Consider the following 15510-nt stretch of genomic DNA (forward strand, 5'->3'; position numbering starts at 1 on the left):
ACACTAACATAATTCAAGCAAATCTAACAACCTTCCAAGTGACATTTTTAAAAAATGTTTACTTGGAAGCAAATAAGATGGCATAAATGTGAGTTCTGTGATTGGAAATACTTGGGGTTCTTCTAGGCACTTACTAGCTATGTGACAAATTTGAAAAGATCCTCAAGTTCTCACAATTCTCTATTATAATTTTATTTTAAAAGGAGGGATGGAGACATAATGGTTTACCTCACAGTTTTTAATCAAGATAAAAATGAGTCATTTGACAAATGTCTGTGTCTAATTTTCAAAAGAAATGCAAAGACTTATAAGATAGCTGAGATTTGTTAAAGTCTTTGGGAAGGTGGAAAGAGTATCTGAATTAGTTGATAATACCATGAATAGACTGAGGATTATATAAATTAATAGAAGAAAAATTGAGAGACATAGAGTGCTGGCAACACAAGTTGGATGCACCTAATAATAAGATGAAGCAAGGTTTGACTCTAGTAACTACTCAACAAAAGCACACAAAATTGAATTAAGAAAGTAAGGAAAGTGGGAAGAAAAGGTCAATGACACATGAAATATATTGACAATAGAATGAAGCTCCCCAAAAGCAAGGAGAATGGGTTACCAAGGCACTAGGTCACTGACCTAGACTGTATTAAGACTGCATGAAGTAGTAGAAAGAAGAAATCTGTAACTTAGTAATTAAAGAGAGGATAACAGCTTAAGAAAGCAAGCAGCTGGAAGATGGAGCTTAAGCACAAATTAACCATATAGACTGAAAAGTATAATCAACTTTGGAATCAAATAAATTACTTTAAAAAGCATCTTCTTCATTCTATATTTTGGCTAAGTACAAAAGCAACATTTTGTGAGTAGTTATAGAAAATAGAAAACAAAAATTAAAAATTAACAAGAGCTAACACTTTGAGCATCACCACCCACCTTCTGAGTCTGGTATTATTACCTCCATTTTGCAAATAAGGAAACTAAAGCATAAAGGGGTTAATTTATCCATCAGGACATTAAGAGGCAGAATCATAATAAATATTGAAAAACTGTTGAAAAGGATTTGTAGCAGGCTGCTACATTGTAGCAGCCTAAAAAGTAACTTCTATTAAAAATACGTTTCACCATTTCTTCCAATTAAATCACTAACCCTTTAGGAAATTTATCATTTTCTAATTTTTTTTTTTGCTGTTATTATTCCAAGTCAGTACTAATTTCCTCTGAGACTTTAAAGCTTGGCATATTTTTATGATTTGTACCCTGAATTATAACAATCAGCTGTGACTGAATTTTACCATCACCAAGAAAGAAATTCACTCCCTCTTCTTCCCCTAAAGAAAACCATGAAATTTCTTTTTTTCATGTTTTTCCTCTAAGAGACCTGGAATAACTGCAACAATGTGGAGATACGAATAAACAAATTAAGTAAACAAACATACCTACTAGACTCTTTCGTGAACAAACCTGATTCATTTCTTTATAATGGCTGTATACTAGAGTACAGTGAAATATTTAAATACAATTGCGAACAAGTAAATCCCATTTTTAACTGTATCTTTGACTGCTTCTGAAGGCCCGTCTTGCAACATTTTAACAGATATTATGTAACTTTGCGTTGTCCTGAGGGCATTAAATCCTAAATATAAAAGTTACAAGAACGCCTTTTCTCAAACAATTACCTACTAATTCTATATATTACCAATACCCAAGGGTATTCTCTACCACGAGTCGACTGTTACCTAACGAGGGTTTCTTAACTCGCGAGGGTTTCTGAAAAGTATTGACACTCGAACCTCTCTCTCCTATAGCATCTCGTCTTAACCTAACCCCTTTCTCATTTTCCTAAGCGGTGCGCGAACCTCCTGAGGAGAGGCTAAGAAGATCTAGGTCTTTCTCAGACAGGGAGCAACTTGCTGCGAAGAATTTGGTATTTGTCTGAACGGGGATGGAAGCCCCCCGGGAAATCCGGACACCATCAGGCAGGTCTTTACAACGTGGGACCCTCCTCGCCTGCGGACGGGAGGAGCCACCGGGGCACGGGGCGTTATAAGCAGCAATGGGCCAGGGTCAGAAGCTACGGGGAAGTACCCAAACTCCTTCAAGTTGTAAGACAGCGCAGAAACACTGGACCGGAGAACGAGGAGATTCCCGGCGCAGCGCTGCCCAGGGTCCTGCCAGTAACGCCCCCGGGAAGATAGGTAGAGTGGCTCCCAGGTCCGGCCCGTTCTCCAGAAGAGAGGAATTAAGACCGGGAGCCAATCCTATAACTGGCTCTCACTACTTTAACCACATTCATGCCCTGAACGGCCCTGGAGCAAGCGAGGGAACAGCACCCGGCGGGGTTTCAGTATCTTACCTTGTGTTACGGTCCCAGCCGACCGCCATGTTTCACAGAAGCCCGGGTCGACCGGGCTCCCATTTACCGGGAAATATCGCGAGAACAGAAGCCACTACCACCGTTGAAAACGTCAACACGGAGATGGTGAAAGAGCTCTCGCGATATTCCCTTTGCTGACGACGTGCTCTGTGAATCAAGAGGCGTGGTTCAAATTAAAGGGGTGTGGCTAAACAGAATAGAGATTTAAATTTATTTCAGTTGTACCCATTTGGCTGACACGGAAGTAACTTCTCCAGGGAGGGATTTGTAATCTACCAATTTGGAAACTTGGGGCTTCCCAACTAGCGCGACTGGTAAAGAATCTGCCTGCCAATGCAGAAGACGCAAGAGACATGGGTTTAATCCCTAAGTAGTGAAGATCTCCGGGAGTATCAAGTGGCAACCCACTCCAGTATTCTTGGCTGGAAAATTCCACGGATAGACCAGCCTGTCAGGCTATATAGTCCATAGGGTCGCAAAGAGTAGGACTCCACTGAGCGAGGGAAAGGGGAATACACACCCGCATAGGCACGCATGCAAAAAGTTGGAGACCACAGAACGAATCTCACGCAGGAATTAACATTTACAGCCCTATATGTATCACTCCTCCAAAACTCTCATGACGTTTTGTGCAATCTCTTTACCTCTTTGTTTTCTTCTGTCAAGAACGTTTAAACTTTCCTTTTAAGACCAGGTAACATTTATTAAATGTTTTTCTTGTCTATGGGTTGGCCAAAAAGTTCGTTCGGATCTTTCCGTAATATCTTATGGGTAAATGCAAACAAACTTTTTGGCCAACAATTAATAAGCTCCATAAGAAAGTACATCTGATCTACAAAGATTCTGATGTACCTATCTATAGGGCAGCAATGGAGATGCAGACATAGAGAACAGACTTTTGGTACACAGTAGGGGAGAAAGAGGGTTGGATGATTTGAGAGAGTGGCATTGAAACAGGTGTATTACCATATGTAAAGTGGGAATTTACTGTATGACACAAGGAACACAAAGCTGGTGCTCTGTGACATCCTAGGGGGTGGGACGGGAGGAAGGTTAGAGGGAGATTTAAGAGGCAGGGGTATATGTATACCCATGGCTGATTCATGTTGATGTGTGACAGAAGCCATCACAATATTGTAATTATCCTCCAATTAAAAATTAAATTTAAAAAAGCACATCTGTCTCCGTCAATCTTATATCACCAGTACATTTCTAAGCACTCAACTATTTATTGAGAAAGAAAATTAATGCTTCATTCAGCTTTTTCTAACACTTGCTATCATAAGAAGCAACAGAGGGGACTTTGAAAAGAAAGGGTTCAAGAGCAAGCCCACGTGTTACCAGATTTTGCAGACATTGAGATTTCAATTTTAAGATTAATTGACCAAAAATTCTCACAAAAAGATAATAATGACTAATTCTTAAAGGGAAAACAGTGCTTTTTTCCCCCCCTGTGAGCAATATTTATATGCTTTACTGTGTGTTTCTCATTTAACCCTCACAATACTATTCACTTACTAGATACGGAAATAGAGATAAGTGGCAGTTAAGTAATTTACCCAAAGTCAAAAAACTAGGAGATGCAGAAAAATCTTGACCACAGAACCAAACTGCCTTTCAAAGGAAAAATCATTTTATTTAATGAATTAACATTTACTGAAATATAAAATTTTACTAAATTTAAAACATCCTAGAAAATAAGGGCAAATAATTTGCACAGATGGAATTTCACTTCCAGACTTTCATCTCAGGATTAGCCCCAAAACTTTAAACCACCTCTAAATTGATTTAAAGCTTAAATTGATATTTAAGAAGAAACATAGTAGGGTGGTTAGGATCACAGACACTGCACCAGGATTTCTTGGGCTAAAATTCCAGTTCAATCACTTACTAGCCTGTGACCTTAGGCATATTATTTTATCTCTTTTGTCCTCTTTTGTTTATCTATAAAATGCACAATAATGTCTCAAAGATTGTTGTAAGGACTAAATGAGTTAATATATATCTAAAGTGTTTCTTTTTTTAATTTATTTAATTGGAGGCTAATTACTTTACAATATTGTGGTGGTTTTTGCCATACACTGACATAAGTCAGCCATGGGTGTACTTGTGTCCCCCATCCTAAACCCTCCTCCCACCTCTATCCCCCTCCCATACCTCAGGGTTGTCCCTATGCACTGGCTTCAAATGCCCTGTTTCATTGAACTTGGACTGGTCATCTATTTCACATATGGTAATATACATGATTCAGTGCTATTCTCTCAAATCATCCCACCCTCTCTTTCTCCCACAGAGTCCAAAAGTCTGTTCTTTATATCTGTGTCTCTGTTGCTGTCTCGTGTAGAGGGTCATTGTTACCGTCTTTCTAAATGCCATACATATGTGTTAATATACTGTATTGGTGTTTTTCTTTCTGACTTACTTCACTCTGTATAATAGGTTCCAGTTTCATCCACCTCATTAGAACTGATTTAAATGTGTTCTTTTCAATAGCTGAGTAGTTTGCGACATTTTACAGGAGGTAGTGATCAAGACCATCCCCAAGAAAAAGAAATGTAAAAAGGCAAAATGGTTGACTGACAAAGCCTTACAAAAAGCTGTGAGAAGAGAAGCTAAAGGCAAAGGAGAAAAAGAAAGATATACCTATGTGAATGCAGAGTTCAAAGAATAGCAAGGAAAGATAAGAAAGCCTTCCTCGGCGATCAATGCAAAGAAATAGAGGAAAACAATTAGAAAGAGAATGAGAAAGACTAGAGATCTCATCAAGAAAATTAGAGATACCAAGGGAACATTTCATGCAAAGATGACCACAATAAAGGATAGAAACCTAACAGAAGGAGAAGATACTAAGAAGAGGCGGCAAGAATACGCAGAAGAACTATACAAAAAAGATCCTCATGACCCAGATAACCACGATGGTGTGATCACTCACCTAGAGCCAGACATCCTGGAATCCAAAGTCAAGTGGGCCTTAGGAAGCATCACTATGAACAAAGCCAGTGGAGGTAATGGAATTTCAGCTGAGCTATTTCAAATCCTTAAAGATGATGCTGTGAAAGTGCTGCACTCAATATGCCCACAAATTTGGAAAACTCAGCAGTGGTCACAGGACTGGAAAAGGTCAGTTCTCATTCCAATCCCAAAGAAAGGCAATGTCAAAGCATGTTCAACCTACTGCACAATTGCACTCATCTCACAGTCTAGCAAAGTAATGTTCAAAATTCTCCAAGCCAGGCTTCAACAGTACATGAACCATGAACTTCCAGATGTTCAAGCTGGATTTAGAAAAGGCAGAGGAACCAGAGATCAAATTGCCAACATCCACTGGATCATCGCAAAAGCAAGAGAGTTCCAGAAAAAACATCTACTTTTTCTTTATTGACTACACCAAAGCCTTTGACTGTGTGGATCACAACAAACTGGAAAATTCTGAAAGAGATTGGAATACCAGACCACCTGACCTGCCTCTTGAGAAATCTGTATGCAGGTCAAGAAGCAACATTTAGAACTGGACATGGAACAACAGACTGGTTCCAAATAGGAAAAGGAGTATGTCAAGGCTGTATTTTGTCATCTTGCTTATTTAACTTATATGCAGAGTACATCACGCGAAATGCAGGCTGGAAGCAGCACAAGCTGGAATCAAGATTGCCGGGAGAAATACCAATAACCTCAGATACTCAGATGAAACCACCCTTATGGCAGAAAGAGAAGAAGAACTAAAGAGCCTCTTGATGAAAGTGAAAGAGGAGAGTGGAAAAAGTTGGCTTAAAACTCAACATTCAGAAAACTAAGATCATGGCATCTGGTCCCATCACTTAATGGCAAATAGATGGGGAAACAATGGAAACAGTGACAGACTTTATTTTTGTGGGCTCCAAAAGCACTCCAAATGGTGACTGCCACCATGAAATTAAAAGATGCTTGCTCCTTGTAAGAAAAGCTATGACCACCCTAGACAGCATGTTAAAAAGCAGAGACATTACTTTGTTAACAAAGGTCTGTCTAGTCAAGGCTATGGCTTTTCCAGTAGTCATGTATGGATGTGAGAGTTGGACTATATAGAAAGCTGAGTGCTGAAGAATTGATGCTGTTGAACTGTGGCTTTAGAGAAGACTCTTGAGAGTCCCTTAGACTGCAAGGAGATCGAACCAGTCAATCCTAAAGGACATCATCCCTGAATATTCATTGGAAGGACTGATACTAAGCTGAAACTCCAATACTTTGGCCACCTGATGCAAAGAACTGACTCATTGGAAAAGACCCTGATGCTGGGAAAGATTGAAGGCAGGAGGAGCAAGGGGACGACAGAGAATGAGATGGTTGAATGGCATCACTGACTCAAAGGACATGAGTTTGAGTAAGCTCTGGGAGTTGGTGACGGACAGGTAAGCCTGGTGTGCTGCAGTCCATGGAGTTGCTAAAGTCGGACATGACTGAGCAACTGTACTGAACTGAATACTTCCATTGTGTATTTGTACCCCAACTTTCTTATCCATTCGTCTGCCGATGGACATCTTGGTTGTTTCCATGTCCCAGCTATTGTACACAGTGCTGCAGTGAACATTGGGGTACATGTGTCTCTTTCAATTCTGGTTTCCTTGGTTTCCTGTGTATGCCCAGCAATGGGATTGCTTAGTCATATGGCAGTTCTATTTCCAGGTTTTAAAGAAATCTCCATACTGTTCTCCATAGTGGCTGTACTAGTTGAATTCCCACCAACAGTGTAAGAAAGTTCCCTTTTCTCCACACCCTCTCCAGCATATATTGTTTGTAGATTTTTTGATAGCAGCCATCCTGACCAGCATGAGATGGTACCTCAGCTTGGTTTTGATTTGCATTTTACTGATAATGAGTGATGTTGAGCAGCTTTTCATGTGTTTGTTAGCCATCTGTATGTTTTCTTTGGAGAAATGTCTGTTTAGTTCTTTGGCCCATTTTTTGATTGGGTTGTTTATTTTTCTGGTATTGAGCTGCATGAGCTGCTTGTATATTTTTGAGATTAATTCTTGGTCAGTTTCTTCATTTGCTATTATTTTCTCCCATTCTGAAGGCTGTCCTTTCACCTTGCTTAAAGTGTTTCTTTATCTTAGCTGCAAAGATACCATCAGCCCTTCCTTCTTTGTGGGTGTGATTGAGCTCTTGTGTGGCTGAAAACTGATTGTTGTTCATTTAGTTACACCTGATCCCTGGTCTCTAAAATAGTCTACTTTCAAGGTAACAACTACCCCATAAGAATCAGATGTCCCAATAAAACAAAACTGACTAATTTGATCTTGCTTATTTAAAAAACAGCTCATGATCTTCCAAGCTACTCAGTGAAGACTAAATTTCCTCCTGGAGATTGAAACCTTACTTAACTTGGAAGGGGCAAGTACTTAATGCTATGGTGGTGTTATATCTGGAAAAAATTTGCTTCCAAAAATAAAAATGTCTGTTTGGTAATGATTAGTCAAATCCATTTCACCTGCTTTCACTAATCGAGGTCATTTTTAGACTTGTCCTGCAAGCAGTACATAGCCTACACATTGTCTACCCATTATTTTTAAGGAACTTGAGGTCATCTGTGTCTCGTTCAAGCCCAGTTGTTAAGGCTGGATGGGACCACCAACTGAGCATGTGAGAGTGTCTGTTTGGTGACCTTTTAAAGGCACAGTGGCCTATAGCTTAGTTATGTCTTCACAGAATGACCTCACCTTTATCCAGCCTCTGCCACTCAGATATTTTTCCATTTTCTGATATCATTATATGATATTGGTGGTGAGATAAAATGGCCAAATAATTTCCATCCCATATACAAGATATATCCCTACTTTTTTATTCCATAAATACTCAAAGCCCCTTGCCTTCAGGAAGCCAGATTTGAGATTTGTCTTCTTGTCCCTTGCTTGGCTATCTTGTGAAAAAAAAAAAAAAAAAAAAAAACCCTGCCGTTGCAGCAAACCTCAGCATCTCAGCGTTTGGGCTTGCTGTATGTTAGGTTAAAGGGACCTGGTTTGGTAGTGTTGCCTGCAGAAGAGAACCAGGAGATAGGTATTAGATTGGGAATTAACAGTCAGTGCTAACCAATCTGTATTTTGTACAAATGATCTAAAGGTGTTTTCATGCTGGGTGTTTTTTGTTGTTGTTGTTTGTTTGTTTTAGTTCTCTATAATTTGCATAAAAGTTTTAGCAAGTGAGTAACAAAATTAAGGTAATTTAATACTTTTTGCTATATGAGTGCCCTAGAAACACCTCAAATTCAATATATCCCAAGTAGATTTTATAAATTACCCCCAAATCTATTTCTTCTCCACTATACCTAGGAAAGTCAATGACACCACTAACCTCAGATTTAGTCACTAGCTACCAATCCCAATGATCAATTTCTTTCATTAAAGCTACTTCCAGTTTCATGCTACAGAGCAGACTGTGATTTTTATGTATGTGTCAAACTGTCATAATTACAGAGGATAAAACAGGATAACATGACAGAAAATCAACTTTCAACAGCACAGCAGAAGATATTTTTCCATTTTCTGATATTATATAATATTGGTGTTGATCTAAAATGGTCAAATAATTTCCATCCCATACACAAGATACGTCCCTAGAGGTGATTTTCATATCATGTAAACAGAAGCAGCCAAATATATAAAAAATACATGGTCAGAGTTCAGATGCCTTGACAAAAAATTATGAATACATATTGTATATCTTACTATTACTATTCAACAGGACTAACCTGCCAAATACTCTTATGTATTAAATTTGTTTTTGTAAGTAAAGGATAGTTGAGCCAACAATAGTGAGGTCCCTCTCCTCCCTGTCTGGATCTTAGAAGAAGCCAGTCAGACCTGTTCCCCCCTGCCCTCCACTTTCTCATGAACCAGGTTTTGAATGAGTAAACTTGATCAGAAGTTGATTTTTCCTCTAATGGAGGAAGTAGTTAGATTGGGGGAAACTCACTTAAGAGTTGAGTCCTGGACACAGATTGAGGCTGCTATTTTGGTATCACATCCATCTAACACATCTTTTAGGGTGATGATCTATAACTTATTGATCTCTTTTGGCACTTTCATCATAATACAGATGGGGATTGCTGAGCCCCAGATGGGAGAAGCTATTAACATCATGTCTATTCTAAGCCAAGTCCAAGCTGAAGGAACACGTAGGGAATCCATTAGAGTCTTCCATTTGGAGGCAAGAGATAGAAGAAAAAAAAAAGATTGGGAAATTAGTACTATCTTTTTTTTTTGGTCTATACACCAAGTCTAGGTTCGGTAGCTCAGATGGTAAAGCATCTGCCTACAATGCGGGAGATCTGGGTTCAATCCCTGGGTTGAAAAGATCTCCTGGAGAAGGAAATGGCAACCCACTCCAGTATTCTTGCCTGGAAAATCCCATGGGTGGAGGAACCTGGTAGGCTACAGGACATGGGGTCTCAAAGAGTCAGACGACTGAGTGACTTCACTCACTCACTCATACATCAAGCAAAAAGGCTTGATTCAGTTAAACTATGATTTGTCAAGGATGAATTAAAAAAAATCATTTTAAAGTTTTAAAGGTGCTAGCAACAGCCATAAAGAACAGCGCAGCTTCCCCTTTGCTCCCCCTTACCCCCACCTTGCATCATCTGTTGGCGAAATGCAGCTGTTTTGTCATCAGCAGAGTCAAGAAGCCCAGTGGAGAGGCCCACATGGCAAAGCACTTTCATGCTTTAAATATTTCTGAGTCTCAAGTCATTCAAATTCTTGACCAAAGTATAATACCTCTTTTTATCTGGAATCTTATATCATTTTCTTATCTCCAGTGCTCTTAAGCCTCACAGTGACATCTGTGATCTGGGTCCATCCTCACACTGGTGCTGGGCATCCAATGCCTTCTTTCCACCTGGTAACACATACCCTTAAGTCTAGGAAGTTTTCTTGACTTGTTGTCTTGATTAATTTTTCCCCTCCATTTTCTCTATTTTCTCATTCTGAAACTCCTATTTATTGTTATGAGATGCCCTGGACTATTAAAAATGATAACTAGAGGAAATAGGAAATCAAAAGCAGTGGAATAAAGAATTATAGCTTTTTCTTTATACAACCACAGTATCATGTTTAATTGGCACTATTTCTTCTGTACTTATTCCTAGAAAAGGTGATAAAAGTGAAATTTAAAGCAATGTATAATATTTAGGGATGTGAGAGAGATTTCTGGTTGCATGTAAATACTCATCTCTCCTTCTTCAGTACCAGAATCCTGGACAATTAAACCCAAGTGAAGAATGAAATTCTCAGGCTTGGCAGATAGACATGTAAGTAAAGTCACTGAGTAGGGCTTTCCTGAAAGCCATTTGTCCCCTTTTCTCCTTGCCCTTCCTCATTTCGCATCTTGGAATGTGAGTGTGATGACCTGAGTCCTGCAGCTATTTTATGGCTTGACGACTGAATTGATACACTGAGGATGGTGGAGGAGGAAGACAGGAAAGTCTCAGGCCTTCTAACCCTTTAGACAGACTATCAGCTGTCTGACTTCATTTAGGTAAGAGAATAAAAATACTAATTCCTAAAACTACTGTAGTAAAGTCTTTTTAACAAGCAGCTGGAAAGTAATTCCTGGTGGATTCAAGGAAATTTATACTATTTTTAAGCTCTCTGAAAATTGAACCTCCCTTATTACATGTAAGTCTTATTATCTCTCTCCATTTGATTTTCCTTCTCATGTTCAAGTTTGTGATTGAAGCCAGCCCAATTCCAATATCTCCATGCTCCTAATCTTATCTCCCCAGTCCAAACTCCACACTTTTGCCTGCATTATCTTCTGAAAACACCCATCAGTCACGTGATATATAGTAATTAAGGTCTGTAATCAGTAAAACCTATGTATTCATCTTTCTCTGGAACCAGGTGTTTGATATAAAACAAGTCAGTCTCCCTAGCTTCAATGTCTTCATTGATAAAATGGGAAAGAGAATGCCTTTTTGATACAATTGTGCTCAGAATTAAATTAATATATATGAAATACTCAGCACAAGGACATTTACTAAGATAGCTTCATGGGATTGTCATTCCTAAATTAAATCCGTAAGGAATTTATGGAGAGAATTATTGAAAAAAATGGAGGCCATAAGAAAGAACTGAATAGATATACTATATTGTTGAACAGCAAGGCTTAATTAAATCAATCTTTCCCCAAGTAACATATGACATAGTCTTTTTCTTTTACATGTAATGGTTTATTGCTGAATTTTTATTACATTCAAACATGAGAATTTAATCAGATTTTACCCCTCCTGATTAAAGTGTCATTGAAGTAAAACTGAAACTATTCCCAAAAGAAAGCTTTATAAGTGTACAATTTACTGATTTTATTAAATGTATGGGGTTGTGCAATCATCACCATAATCTAATTTTAGTACATTTCCATCACCCTGATTTTATTTCTTGCATTTACTCAAAATCTTGAAAAGTGAAAGTGCAAGTTGCTCAGTTGTGTCTGACTCTTTGCAACCCCATGGTCTTTACAGTCCATGGAATTCTCCAGGCCAGAATACTGGAGTGGGTAGCCTTTCCCTTCTCCAGGGATTTTCCCAACCCAGGGATCAAACCCAGGTCTCCCGCATTGTAGGCGGATTCTTAACCAGCTGAGCCACAAGGGAAACCCAAGAATACTGGACTGGGTAGCCTATCCCTTCTCCAGTGGATCTTCGTGACCCAGGAATCGAACCAGGGTCTCCTATATTGCAGGCAGATTCTTTACCAACTGAGCTATTATGGAATCCCATCCATAATGTTAGGGAATCACTGTTCTGCTTTCCATCTATAAATTTGTCTACATTCCATATAAGTGTAACTGTAACATGTAGTCTGTTGCAACTGGCTTTTTTTCAGTCAGCATAATGATTTTGAGGTTCATTCATTTTTGTGACAATTTTTTAACTGTTCTCTTTTGTTCAAATATTTTTTAAAGGACCCAAGGTCAGATTGGTGGGGAAGGGAATCCTCTTTAAAAGTTTTATTTTTAAAAAATGCACAAAACAGTAACTAACATAAATTGAAAGTTTACTAGGTGACTGACACTCTTTTAAGTAGATAAATTTATAAATTCCTTTAACTACAAGATATCTCTATGAATATTTTTTTATTACCTTCATTCTGTAGGTGAGAAAGTAAAAGTATAATGAGGCTAATTTGCCCAAAGACATAAGGCTAGTTAATGATGAAGATGGGATTTGAACCCAAGAAGTCTGGTTTCAGAACCAACACTTGTCCCTATGCCCAGGGGTTATTAATATGATATTCAAATATTTTCATAAGATTAGATTTAATGGTTAAATGATCTAAATGGAAAAGTCAGGTAATATCTAACACAGAAGATAACACAAACTTTAAACCCTTTTCCACTGGAAGAGAATGGATGGCAGAAAGTGTAACTGCCAGTGTTAATTAAGCAAAGTTAACAAACAGTAACATCAAGTGATATCAGGGAACACAAGACACAGTGACAATCTGTGCTTTCCAGGTAAAGGGGATTGCCAGAAATGCAAGACTTTAGTGCTCTGCATGTGGGGAACTCTAATTACCTGGAGAGAAGAACAGGTTCTATGCTGAATAGCAAGTGTTATTTGAAAGACTTTTAAGTATATGTATATTCTGTAGTATTTAATATACACAGAAATATATGTAAGTTATGGGGCAAGATCATAAACATCTGTAAAACTGCCACCCAATTTAACTAGAAAATTATTAAAACCACTTATGTGTGGTTCCTCTGTCTTATCCCACCATCTTCCCACTGCTCTGAATGGTGAATTCTTGTTCCCTGGCATTTTTTTCAACCATATATGAAGCTAAACAGTTTAATTTTGCCTGTTACCGGCCCTTCTATGGCACCTACTCTTCTGAAATTTGCTTTTGAAACTCATCATTGCTTTTAATATTCATCCAAAGAGCCTGTGGACTGTCCTATGTTTTTTACTGCTATGTGAGGATACTGCTGCTGCTAAGTCACTTCAGTCGTGTCCGACTCTGTGTGACCCCATAGACAGTAGCCCACCAGGCTCCCCCATCCCTGGGATTCTCCAGGCAAGAACACTGGAGTGGGTTGCCATTTCTTTCTCTGATGCAGAAAAGTGAAAGTGAAGTCGCTCAGTAGTGTCCAACTCTTAGCGACCCCATGGACTGCAGCCTACCAGGCTCCTCCACCCATGGGATTTTCCAGGCAAGAGTACTGGAGTGGGGTGCCATTACCTTCTCCGATGTGAGGATACTACCTTTTGATTATCCATACTTCTGTATTGGGTATGTGGAGTGCCAGCTTTTGCTGATATTCATGTTTCCATAAAGTTTCCTGTTCATGCTCAGTTGTCATGACTGCGTCACTCTCCCAGGACACTGTTAAACCTAACCGCATGTTAGAATCAATGTAAGAAATTAAAAAAAAAAAAAAAAAACTTACACCACCCCCACCCATGCCCCAAATGTTTTCATTTAATTGCAGCCATGCAACCATCTAGGGCATTTCCTTAGAGGTAGAATTGCTAACTCAGAGGACATTGGCATGTTTAATATTACCCATGTTATCTGAGTTGCACCCCACCCCTGACCAGTGAGGAGAGTTCCGTTCACTCCACTTTCTCATCTGTTTTTATTGTCACACCATGCATTTTGCCAGTTTAGAGAATGTAAGATGGCACTTTTTCTTGCTTTTGCTTTCTGTTCTATTGATTGATTTCTTCATCTCTGCAGCAATATCAGCCTGTTGGCTCAGCTGGTAAAGAATCCGCCTACAGGGTGGGAGACCTGGGTTTGATCCTTGGGTTGGGAAGATATCCTGGAGAAGGGAAAGGCTACCCACTCCAGTATTCTGGCCTGGAGAATTCTGTTTTAATTACTATAGCTTTAACTGCCTCTGTTGTAATTTTCCACTTTATTCTGACTCTTTATGAATGTATTAGATATTTTGGCCCCGACAGTGGTTTGTGTTGCCACTAAGTGAAACTTTGGTTAAAATTTATTCTTATTTTATATCTATAAGGAAGAGAAAAATGAAAGTGGTTATGCTACTGATAATAAAGTTGAGACCAAGATGAAATCACTGAAGTGCCCAAAGCCTTTTACATCACATTAACTCCTCAGTTAAACTTTGATGAAAATTAGACACTTGTTGGGTCTAAGTTGTTGACTGTTAAATTGACAAAGAATATGTATGAATAACTGGTACTATGTTATTGAACTGTGTTATTACTACTTCCCTGGTAGCTCAGACAGCAAAGCATCTGCCTGCAATGCAGGAGATCTGGGTTCGATCCCTGGGTCGGGAAGATCCCCTGGAGAAGGAAATGGCAACCCACTCCAGTACTCTTGCCTGGAAAATCCCACGGACAGAGGAACCTGGTGGACTACAGTCCATGGTATCACAAAGAGTCGTACACGACTGAGCAACTTCACATTATTGAAAATTTTGTGCAAAAGATAAGATGGGGAGTTAGAGGATATTAGGTAATGCAATTTATGGCTGAAGGATGAACAACAACAACAAAAATGTTCCAAGAATCCAAATGATAGGAGAGACTCAGAGTATGTGGAGTTGTTCATAGGAAAACAGCTTGATACAGATTTAACATCAGATACCAGTGTATAAACCATTAAGACATAAAGCAAAAATCAAGTCAACTAATATTAGAGCTTTAAAACTCAGTTCAAATATTACTCTTCCTGCAAAACCTCCATCCATCTTTGCAGAAAGTGTTGATTGTTTCCTCCTAGGCTGGCAGCTCCATGGCATACGGAATCATAATTAACTTTGTATATCATTCTTCTCCCCTAGAATGAGATTCTACAGATGAGGGAAATTTCCTCTTCCAAGGTGCCCCTCTTTGCCAAACAGCAGGTGCTCATGGAGGACATTTTTAAATAAACACATGAGCAAAATCTTAGGTTATTGGGTCTCTATTTTTTTTTAATTTGGCTACATAACTTTTACAGACTATATCAATGTACACAGTTGATTGCAGTTTAATACACATAGAGCTTGACCTTGAAATAGAAGAATAAAAGAGAGTTTTGGGGAAGAAGAAATAGTCGAAGTAAGAAATAAAGCTTATGTCCCTCCTGAGTGAAATTGGCTTTCAACTAGGAAAAGGGAAAGTAAAGCAGTCTAACAGT

At 38.8% G+C, this 15510-nt stretch overlaps 1 protein-coding gene across 1 annotated transcript in view; it reads right to left on the reverse strand.

The window, feature by feature from the left end:
- Positions 1–2510, reverse strand: part of ERGIC2 (ERGIC and golgi 2) — a 44591-nt gene extending 42081 nt beyond the window's left edge. Inside the window, exon 1 of the mRNA XM_025283444.3 lies at positions 2354–2510. The gene's annotated coding sequence lies outside the window, so the exon portion shown is untranslated. The remainder of the gene's footprint in view (positions 1–2353) is intronic.
- Between the last annotated feature and the right edge of the window lie 13000 nt (positions 2511–15510).

This window comes from Bubalus bubalis, chromosome 4 (assembly GCF_019923935.1).
Source record: "Bubalus bubalis isolate 160015118507 breed Murrah chromosome 4, NDDB_SH_1, whole genome shotgun sequence".
Taxonomy (NCBI): domain Eukaryota; kingdom Metazoa; phylum Chordata; class Mammalia; order Artiodactyla; family Bovidae; genus Bubalus; species Bubalus bubalis.